Below are 12,068 nucleotides of genomic sequence, written 5' to 3' on the forward strand. Positions count from 1 at the left end.
TATAGTCACCAATTGTTTCTTGGTTGTAATTTTTCTTGGCAGATTTGGTGTACTTGGTTATCATTTGTTGGAAGGCAATGGTTGTGCCCGAAGACGTTGAAGAAACATTTTCTAAGTTAGACTGAGATATCAATTAGCAAAGAGGAGTGCAAGAGATGAATTGTGTGTTTTTGTGCGATTATTTGGAATATCTGGTTAGAAAGGAATAGAAGAATTTTTCAGAATAAAAAAAAGGAGGTTGACGAGATTATCCATATATCCTTTATGAACTATAAAGATTAAGGAGTGGTTAAGTGTGAATCCTTTTTGTTGTTGATGACAATGTCGGAAATGACAAGGGAATAAAAATTAGTGTTCTTTACGTTAGTTAGTTATTTTCTTTATTATTTTATGTTGGTCCTGTTTGTTATCATCTTATGCTCTACTTGTTGTATTGAGCTTTTCTTTAAAAAAAATGATATTATCAAAAATAGAAGTGATATGATAATACCATTATTTATATATCTCATTATCTCCTCTTGTTGGGAATAAGACACCATTCCCCCTTGAGAAAGCACCTTTGACAGAGAAATAAAATAAACACAATCACAACATAAGAATTTAATGTGGAAACTCCAATTACCGGAGAAAAAATCACGGCCGTTGTCAAATGACAACCAGAGAATATCACTATGTGAAAATTGTTACAACACATAGACTTCTTTCTCTCTAACACCGACATTCCAATACACCCACACTCTCTCAAAGCAAATATCTAACTACACCTCACAACACTCTCTAATCAAAGATTACAGATGAAAAGAAAAATAAGATACAAGCTTAAAGTGTTTCTGACTGGTGCAAAAACAAATGGAGAACTTAGCCTCATATTTATAGCCTAGGCCACCCACTCCATTTGCTATCCTAAGCAATGTGGGACTAATTCAACCAAATCCTAACAATCTCCACCTTGATTGAAATAGTCACACATCTTCAGCTTCCATTGTCAACACCGACAATTCTTTGCTGCCATTGTCTATACCGACAATCATAGTCCAGAGAACTATCATACTCCACCATGAAAGTATACTCACTTGGAATTAGACCACTCCAAGCATTTCGCCTTGGTACAGATCGAAACCTTGCTGAAAATTCATGGTGCAACTTCCAAATTGGTTTTTCCTGAAAGTTCTTCAGTCATCGACCTAACTCCGCCACACACCTTGCATCTCAACGCCAACCAATGTCCGTGTGCAATTGTGGACCCGATTGCCACAACTTATCCTTATCCATGGCAGTGCGGTAATACTATGAGGATACTTCTTGTCTTCTAGAGAACATCATCTTTCATACCATAGATCTTCTCCTTCAACGCCTTGTGCAAACCTGATTGTATCAACACATCCTTGACTTGTATTTGCCACAAGCCAAAATTGATTCTTCCATCAAATTTCTCTATTTCAAGCTTCACAGCACTTGAATATCCTGACATTGTTGCAACCGTATACTGAAATAGTATAATTCAACTGTAGACCGTGCACTAGGAAGGGTCCCCAGGAAAGAGAGGTAGGTCACAATGGACACACTTAAATACCAAGTCTTTCATTAGCCAGAACCTTTCCAAACTGTACTCTCACAGTGTCACACTGCCTTCCAGCAACAACAACAGCAACGAAAGATCAACCTCAAGCCACAGGGCAAAATTCTTTTCTGATGTGGAAGGTCAGACTAGGCTGCAACCACAGAGCATACTAAGAATAAATCTCACCGAACCGAAACTCTGATACCACTTGTTGGGAATAAGACACCATTCCCCCTTGAGAAAGCACCTTTGACAGAGAAATAAAATAGACACAATCACAACACAAGAATTTAACGTGAAAACTTCAATTACCGGAGAAAAAACCACGACCGTTGTCAAATGACAACCAGAGAATATCACTATGTGAAAATTGTTACAACTCATAGATTTCTTTCTCTCTAACACCGGCATTCCAGTACACCCACACTCTCTCAAAGCAAATATCTAACTACACCTCACAACACTCTCTAATCAAAGAGTACAGAGGAAAATAAAAAATCAGATACAAGCTTAAAGTGTTTCTGAGTGGTGCAAAAACAAATGGAGAACTTAGCCTCATATTTATAGCCTAGGCCACCCACTCCATTTGCTATCCTAAGCAATGTGAGACTAAGTCAACCAAATCCTAACACCTCTTTATTTCTCTCTCTTAAATGATATCCTACTCTTTTATTTCTCTCTCCTCAATAAGTGTCTTTTTAACCTAAAACTGAATTCTCTCTTCTCTTTTATTATTTCTTTTCTTTTATGCATCTTTGTCTCTCTTGGCTTTTCTCGTTACCCTTCTCCTCAATTTTTCACCCCCTAATATAACTCCTTACTTCCACAGACCATATCCCAAACCCTTTCAGCAAATTTCAAATTAAAGGAACAATATTATTGTGCTACAAAGTGAAATTATATTGAGAAATAAAACTCTAATAATTTCATTTCATACTTGTAATCTATATATAGATAATCATTTAAAAGGATAAATTTTATTTTTTGATAATTGTGTAAATTAATATTTTAAAATTTTTGTGATTTAAAATTGAATATATATAAAAACGTCAATTTTTATTCCGCACAATCTACATACATATACAAAATTATTAAACTATATATCTTGATATCAAATTTCTTTGAACTCAAAGTACAAGGTAATAATAAATTACCTTTCCCCCCCTTACGTATATGAAACATAAACATCAAACACTAGTTAACAGTTCTGACTATTCCATGAAAAGCACTTAATATTCTTTGAAGAATAAACCCTGCATGGTCCAGATTGCTTAACATTATAATTGCAATTCGAGTAGCAATTTTGAAGATCTCTTGTTTTGTTGTATGCATCAAACATATGGCATGCACCTTGCCATGCAAAGCTACAATTGAACATTGTTGTAGAAATCCAACTTACCCCAAAAGAAAACTCACATTGATGACAGTTTTATTATAGGCAACAATGCGACTCCCATACAAAAAAAGTGCAATTCAACAGCTTAATATATAAAATTTTTTCTTTGAAAGATTTGGGCAAATTTAGTTATATTTAATTTTGGGTATGAAGCATCCAAATTTCCTTCGAGATCTTACCATAATTTATCACAAACAAAACATATCCAAGATCGTTTATTACTAATCCAAAACTATAGAAACAAGGACCTAATCCATTTGATGATAGGTCGTCATTATAACAGTCTATTGTGGGCTCTCTTCAATAAGCCATACTTACAAGACCTAAAACTGCATTTTCACAATAATTCTATTTTTTTAAATCAACTTAATTAGATTGATTGAATGGTCAGCTCATTTGTTTGTTTAAGTAAGTTTTAGGAGTTTGAATTTTGGCTTGTATATGCACTAATTCATTAGTTAGTAACAAATTCTTAAATAGAGCTCAAATCCGTAATTCATGACATATTAGTCTTTAATTTATCGATACTATGACCAAAGAAAATTGTATTTTTAATGAACAAAATTAATTGGTATATGCAGTACTCTTTAAATTCACAATAAAAATGTGTACAGTAGCATCTATATAAAAAAATAATTGAGAGTGATAACTCATCTTTCTAATTATATTAATTTTAATTTTTAAATAAAAAGATTTTTGTTGTTTTTTTAAAAGTAATATATGTATTTTTTTTACTCTTTTAATAGTATTAGCAGAATAATTAAAAATAGGATAAATTATTTTTTTGTTTCTAACGTTTTAGATATTTTTTTAAAAAAAATTAATATTTAATTTGATTTAATTTTATTCTTATCATTTAAAATAAATTTTATTTTTATTTTTATTATTAGTTTTTTTTATAATCAACCGTTAATCAAATTTTCTTTTTCAATTTTACCTGTACTAGTCTTTGGAAAAGTCTAAAAAGGACAACAATTTTATTAAATTTTAGTCAGCATATAACCAACAAAAGAAAAATGAATAATTTCACACAATTGAATACAATTTTATACCATTAAAAACATCATTAATAACTACTTAATAATTACAAATTACAAAAATTACCGTTTCTAGTACTCCTCCCAGTTTTTACTATTTATTGTCTCTTTCTCTCATCTCTTATTAGTTATTACCACTATCGTTCGCAACAACTGCAAGTACTGTCGCTCTCAAACTACACTGTCGCCACCACCACCCACAAAAAATTAGGACAATGATACAATTAAAAATTATTTTAAACAAAAAAATTAAATTAAATTAAATATTAAAAATAAAAAATATACTTTATTCTAAAAAAATAAATTAAAATACCTATACTACCTTACAAATAGTAATAAATAAAATGAGTATTATTATTAGATAACTACTTAAAATGTTTTATATATTTTAGTGATTCAAAATAAAAATATAAAAACATCAAATTTATTTATTCTATATAGTTCACGTACGATAAACTTTAGAAAAATTTTCAAATGTTTTTATAATACCAATGTTCTAATAATTTTAATAGTTGATTTTAATTATAAAAATATTAACCATTTAAATTATTAGAACATTGGTATTATAAAAATATTTGAAATTTTTCTTAGATTTTATTATATATTGATATCAATTTTTTAAACTCAAAATACATGATAATAATAAATTTCATTTTCCCCCATATGTAAAACATCATGCTCCGTAATTAACATGAACTTTTCCATGAGAAGCAATGAGAATAAACCCTGCATGGTCCAGATTTCGTCACATTATAACCGCATCCGTAGGGCCATCTTTGATAATCTCTTTCTTTGTCGTACACATCAAAATAGTGGCATTCATTTTGCCATGAAAATCTACAAAAGAAAAGTGTTTCAGAAATAAAACTGGTACCGAAAGAAAACTCGTAGCTTTCTCCAGGATCGAGAAGGTGGATACCAAGATCATCATCTTTGGATTTGCAATGAAGCGTTAGGTCTAAATTTCCACCCAAAGAGTTTGTGAGACTCACATGTGTTTTGCTATAGAAAGGCAATCTAAATTTAAATGCATATGATGGTAGCACAATAGTGAGCAGCAGCCATGTCAAGAGAACACTTCTAGCAAAAGGAGACATTATTGTTGTTATTACTTTTGATACTTTTTGCTTTTTCTTTGCTTTGAATGATTGGTATATATAGATCAGATCAAGATCTTTTAAGAGGAGAGAATTGATAAGAGAAAAAGTATAAGTAGATAATAAAAATATTAAATAATGTGAACAATAGATATATTGAATGTTCAATTTATTAGGTGCACGCGAATGATTATCCTAATATTAAGATTTAGGTAAATAATTTGAAATTGTAGTGTATTTTTATTTTATTGGACTAATTTTAGAATCCATTATTCACATTATTTATAAAATACATTATCTATCTAATAAAATTCTTAATAAAATGATCAAGTGCGAAATTAGTTACTTTAAAATTAAAATAGTATGGCTCACATATGGTGAAAGCTATAAATTCAAGAGTAATGCTAGAATTGGACACTTTAAGAGTAATTCAGAGACGGAGCTAGAACTTCTCTTAAATGGGGACAACATAAAAAATACGCAAGTAAATATAGGACAAAAGATAAAACTAGAGAGCGGCTAAACCATAAAAATATAGGACGTTATAATTAAATTTATTAATTTAGGAGATCATTGTCCCCTTCAACTACATTAAATTTTGTTTCGAGTATATACTCATTTTGGTCCTCAAAAAATTTTAGATTGGACACTTTAGTCTTCAACTAAAATTAATTATTCGATTGGTCCCTAATAATTAATTCTGTCAGTCATGTAGGTCCTTTACTCTATTAATTCTAACAGAAGACAAAACAGTCCCTGATAACTCTAACAGGGGACAAAATAGTCCATGATCTCTTCTGTTCAGAAACGATACTGTTCTCTCCCAATTTCCATTATATCTCGCATAACACGAACAGTATAACACTGTAATTTCAAACTACACAATGCACACTCTATAAATTTAATGTTCACAAGGAAAAAAAATTCTCAACTTGTTCTCAACCAATTCATACTCAAGAAACTAATGCCTATGTCTCTCAACTAGTTGTCGTCTTCAATGGATCCCATGAATCTAGACAGCAAGTCTGATTTGTTAAGACTCGTCATCGTCGTTGCTATCTCCCTCCTCCTCTGCCCTAACATCTCCATGACCACATTGTCCACCACTTCTATCGCTTCCTTCAGCTTCTTCTCTAAACCAATGTTCAATAATCGCTTCAGTTTCCATATGAGCGGCAACAACGACATTACTCGTTGTAATAGCTTGGATGCGAGGTCGAAGTTGTCTGCCAACTTGGACTCCGAGAAAGAAGAAATGAAGCACTCAGTGTCTATTATTTCAATTGGAAATTTGCATATGATGTCGAAGGAGAATCTTTTCATGATGTCCTAATGTCCAAACAATCTATATTGCTTGCCGAGAGTGGAAAAAAATGTGCCCTTGAAGTAGTTGTGGAACTTGGTCTTGAGGATGTCGTGGACATTGTCGGGGTTGGAGGTGATGTTATCAGACTTGAAAGTGGATGCTTTTGGTGGGTGAAGTGCAGAGGAGGTGGATGTACCAGTCACAAAAATTTAGGAAGTGTGTGGTCCATGACATGTTGAGGTAGGTGCGACACGTGTGACAATTACACCATGGCTTAATCTTGGAGCTAAAGAGGAGGAAAGAAAAGATGGAAAAGAAGGCTGTGAAGGTGAAAGAGAGTATGAATGTTAGGGTTATGGGAGATATGATAAAAATTGGGGAAGAACAGCGTCGTTTTCGAATAAAGGGGTCATGGATCATTTTGTCCCTTGTTAGAGTTGTCATGAATCATTTTGTCCCATGTTAGAATTTTCAGGGACCTTTTTGTCTTTCGTTAGAGTTGACGGAGTCAAAGATCTAAGTAACTAACGGAATTAATTATTAAAAACCAATTGAGTAATTAATTTTAGTTGGAGACTAAAATGTCTTGTTTGAATTTTTTTTAAGACCAAAATGGATATATACTCTTTTGTTTCTTTCAGGTGAATAAGAGGAGATTATGCCATTTAAATTATAACTCATTAATAACAGCATTTTTTCTTATATGATCTTTAATTATTTGATACAATTAATTTTTTTATATAAATATGTCCTTCTATTTAATTACACCAAAAGTCAATTCAAGTTGTATATATGAAAATTAAATCTCACAAATTTTTCTCTCAATATTAGTATATTATATCTATAATTATACAATTTTTATTTTAAATAAAAAACTTAAATTCTTATATCATTAATCTTAAAAGATATTTTTAAATTACCACAACATATTTTATAATAAAAATTCAAAATCTAAAAATCGTTAATCTTTATTTATTAAAATCAGAAACACAAAAAAACAGTTAGATATAAAAAATTAATAAAAGAATTTAACTAACATGTATATCCTTAAGACATATAATAAATTTATTACTATTAGAAGGTTTTAAATTTTTTTAATTTAAAAATACAACATAAATACATTATAAACTTAATTTTTTTTTGTATTTTTAATAATTTTTTTAATTTGTATTCTTAAAATAAATTTTTAGAATACATAATAAATAAACTCTTAATAAAAAAGACTTCAATAATTTATTTTTTCCCCTCTATCTAGAAGCTTATTCAAAGCTTCAAACACACTCATCCAACAGTTATCCTTTCATAGTATTCTATTTTAATTTAATGACAATAAATGATGAAAAAACAAAATGCCACTATAGACAAAATTTTCGCAGGGAATGGAGGATACCAGAGTAATTGAGGAGCGAGAAATAAAAGAAGAGAAATTATTGCAATGTGTTCATTATTCATGGTGGTATATAAAGGTTGTGTAGGCTTAGAGAAGGGGAGTTGAATTTATGCTTTCTTTTTTAATTGTTGTTATAATCTTTTTAAATCAACACTTTTAATTTTGATTTTGTTTGTACTTAACAGCGAAAATTTATGAGACAATTTATTTTTGTCTCATGAATATTAGAAAACAGAACACAGCAGAGAAGAGAAAAGCTAACACCAGCATATATCTTAGTTCGGTTGCCTTGTGCTATGCAACCTACGTCCAGTTTTCTCCACAACAATGGAGGAATTTCCACTATAGTTAAAAGTATTACATACACCAATTTCACATTCAAGTTCTAACCTAACTTGACATTGGCTATGCTAACACCTAACTATTCACTCTTAATGCTAACCCAACTAAGAAAGGGATACCTAACAGGTACAAGATACAAGACACTTAACCAACCTAAAGAAATCAGAAAATAACTCTAGGCTTTTTCTCTCAAGTATATCACTCTGCCTTTTTCACTCATGGCTTTTACTTGAACTTTTTCACAATGCATTTTCTCACAAGAAATTACAGAAAGATAAACTTAGAAAAGTACATTACAATCAGTAAAACATGAAGGAGATTGACTTCATCAACAGCCTTTGTGTTATGCGAAAACCAGATTAGCAAGTCTCTGATTCAGTTCTTCGTACTGGCGGAATGCACCTTTGATTAGGTTACACTGTCCATTTAGTTGAACTTTCTCAAAGAACACTTCTCAGAACAAAACCTCAATACTCTGGTTAACTCTCCTTAGTTTCTGAGTGAACAGCAAACTTCTTTTATCTCCTTGCATGTTGCTTGGTTCTTCTTCCAAGGTCAACATCTTGAGCCTTGAACTTCACAACCCCACAGATTCACTTTTTCTCATCAAACCTTAGAGTGGAAACTTTGCTTCTGACTCCTTCATCTTGGCCGAAAGCTATAAAGCAGCAACCACAAAAGTCTTCTAGTGGTCAACTTAATCTGAACCATTGAAAACCAACTTGGTCCCCAAGACATGTTTGAGACCGTGAATATACAGCAGAGAAGAACCGAAACCCTTTTTTCCATATAGCTCAAAACGGTGATACAGAGAGTTGAAGATGAAGAGAAGAAAGTGTGTTGCATGTAAGAGGAAATGGATTACCTTGAGCTTTCTGATCTTTTCTTGATATGGTTGATTAGATCTCACCCTTCTTTACTTAACCTTTTATTTCCTTCTTCTTTCATGACTAGCTTAGGGACTAAGCTCTCTTTCTCACTTTTTTCTAAGTTCAGTGATTTGACTGGGACAGAAATGAGAAGAACGTTGCTTTTGGGAGCAAGTTGGAGGGATTTGGTGAAATCAAATCAGGCTTGGATCGGATCACTTCTTTTTGTCCGTTTTGATTTTTTTAGCCTTGTTTTCTTATGAGCTTTGTTTATTCATTGACCCATCAGCCTTGCTATGTTATCTTCATTTCAATTTGAGCTGCTAAACTAAGTTTTGGCCTGCAACACATAATAAATAATTAGTAATATGCAAATATAATTAATCAACACTAATTATTTATTTTGCCCAAAAATAATATTTGTCATTACTAATTAATTTAGTCAATTTCTTAATTCAACAATATATTAGATAAAAATTTTGAAATAATATCGGAGTAGTCCATGAAATTATATTTATATTTTAATTTAATCTTTAAAATTTTAATTTTTTAAATTTGGTCTTTAATTTAATATTTGTGATTTTAGTTTTTTATTTTATTTATGTTACAAAACGATTACTAATATATTGAGATGAATTAATAACTATCAAATTAAATTTTATAATATTTATATAAAATAACAATCGAATCTTTTTTTAGCTTAAACTCTTTACGAAATATTTAAAATCATAATTCTAATTTTATTTAACAATTTTAAAAGTTTTTTAAAAAATAAATTGAAGTAAAAAAATTTTAATTACTATATTAAATAGTTATTAAAAAATCTAAGTAACGGTCAATATATTTTATCATGCTATTAACGGTAAAACAAAATATAATTAAGGATTAATATGAATCACGAATATTAAATTGAAAAATTAAATTAGGTAAATTAAAATTTGAACGCCAAATTAGATATGAATGTAACTTCGAAGATCAATTTAAATACTAACTTTAAAGGTTAAATTTCACAAGAAATTTGATATTGTTTGATGAATTATATTAAATTTAGACAAAAAATTAACTATTAAAATAATTACTAATATAAAATATATATTAAAATATAAAATATATATAAAAATTAAGATAAATAATATATATATATATATTTATATATAAATATATAATATAATAACAAATTCGGTGATTTTTTTAACAGAAAAACTCTGCATACAAGTCATTAGGGCTTGTATGCTTTACAAGTTCATTAAGCAATAAACTCACAAAACGCGCTGCATGCCCTACGTCCAATACACGCGCTATATAAAGATTCCGCGTATATGTAACTACCAAATTTAAAAGATTTGTTTCCTTCTTCGTTCTCCTTATCGTTCTTCTTCTTCTCGTTCTTCTCTCCTTATTTCTAGATTTGTTTTTTTTTCTTCGTTCTTCTTCTCGTTCTTCTTCTTCTCATTCTTCTTCTTCTTGTTCTTCTCTCTTTCTAACTCCAGCTTCGTTTTCTATCGATTTTTGTTTACTGAAATCAAAGTTTGGATTCGTTTTGAAGATAATGGATGATTCAACCTCAGATTCTCAGCTGAATCAGCGCGAAGTGGATTATGAATTTGAATCTAACGAAGTTCCTGAGGTTTGATTTACATACGTTTACTCTGAATTTTGTTGCAGTAATTTGTATAGCATTGTGTAGCTGAATAATTCGTGAATATTGACTGTGAGACTAATGTGTCAACATAAATCTATGGATTGAATGTAATGTATTAGTTTTGATTGATTATCTGGAATTTATAGCAGACGCTCGGGTGTAGATCAAAACTTGTTTGGGTGTATTTTTTTGGGAGTGTGGGTGTATTTACAATTTATGGCTTTTTCTGTTATTTTAGCTGAGTTGTTGTCGTTCGGGTGTATTATATGAGACATGATTGGGTGTGTTTTTAGATTTCGTTATGGTGTATTCTGCAGCCTATATATTTACAGTTTATGGCTTTTATTGCCATTTTGGTTGAGTTGGTGCCGTTCGGGTGTATTATATTACCAATGATTGGGTGTATTTCTAGTTTTTGACATGGTGTATTTTGCAGCCTCTCTCTGTTGTTGATGACCAGTTTGTTCCAAAGGTTGGAATGACCTTTACCACCCTTGAAGATGCTGAAAAATTTTACAGGAACTAATATTTTGCAGATGTTATTTCATTTGACACCACATACAATACAAACAAGTAATAAACTGTTCCTTTTTATGATTCTAAATTAATGTGTTTTATGAATCTGCCGCAGAGGCGTATATTGGGTGTTTTTTGGGTGTATACAAAGCATTTGTTGGGTGTACGTAATGATTTTCCATTTTGCACTATGGTAATTTGTTTCAGGTATAATTTGGTTTGTGGTTCTTTTGTCGGGGTGAATCACTACGGTCAGTCAACACTTCTTGAATGCTCTTTGATGAAAAATAAAGAAATTGAATCATTCAAATGGTTATTTCAATGTTGGCTTCGTTGCATGGGAGGAAATGCTCCGAAAGGGTTTTTCGCCGATCAATGCGTGATGAGCGGATAATTTGTACGCTTTTTGGCATTGTTTTTAGTATGTTTTTAGTATGATCTAGTTAGTTTTTAGTATATTTTTATTAGTTTTTAGTTAAAATTCACTTTTCTGGACTTTACTATGAGTTTGTGTATTTTTCTGTGATTTCAGGTATTTTCTGGCTGAAATTGAGGGACCTGAGCAAAAATCTGATTCAGAGACTGAAAAGGACTGCAGATGTTGTTGGATTCTGACCTCCCTGCACTCGAAGTGGATTTTCTGGAGCTACAGAAGCCCAATTGGCGCGCTCTCAACGGCGTTGGAAAGTAGACATCCTGGGCTTTCTGATTCAGAGACTAAAAAGGATTGCAGATGCTGTTGGATTCTGACCTCCCTGCACTCGAAGTGGATTTTCTGGAGCTACACAAGCCCAATTGGCGCGCTCTCAACGGCGTTAGAAAGTAGACATCCTGGGCTTTCCAGCAATATATGATAGTCCATACTTTGCCCAAGATTTGATGGCCCAAACCGGCGTTCAAAGTCACCCTCAG

Source organism: Arachis duranensis, chromosome 4, assembly GCF_000817695.3.
Source record: "Arachis duranensis cultivar V14167 chromosome 4, aradu.V14167.gnm2.J7QH, whole genome shotgun sequence".
Classification (NCBI taxonomy): domain Eukaryota; kingdom Viridiplantae; phylum Streptophyta; class Magnoliopsida; order Fabales; family Fabaceae; genus Arachis; species Arachis duranensis.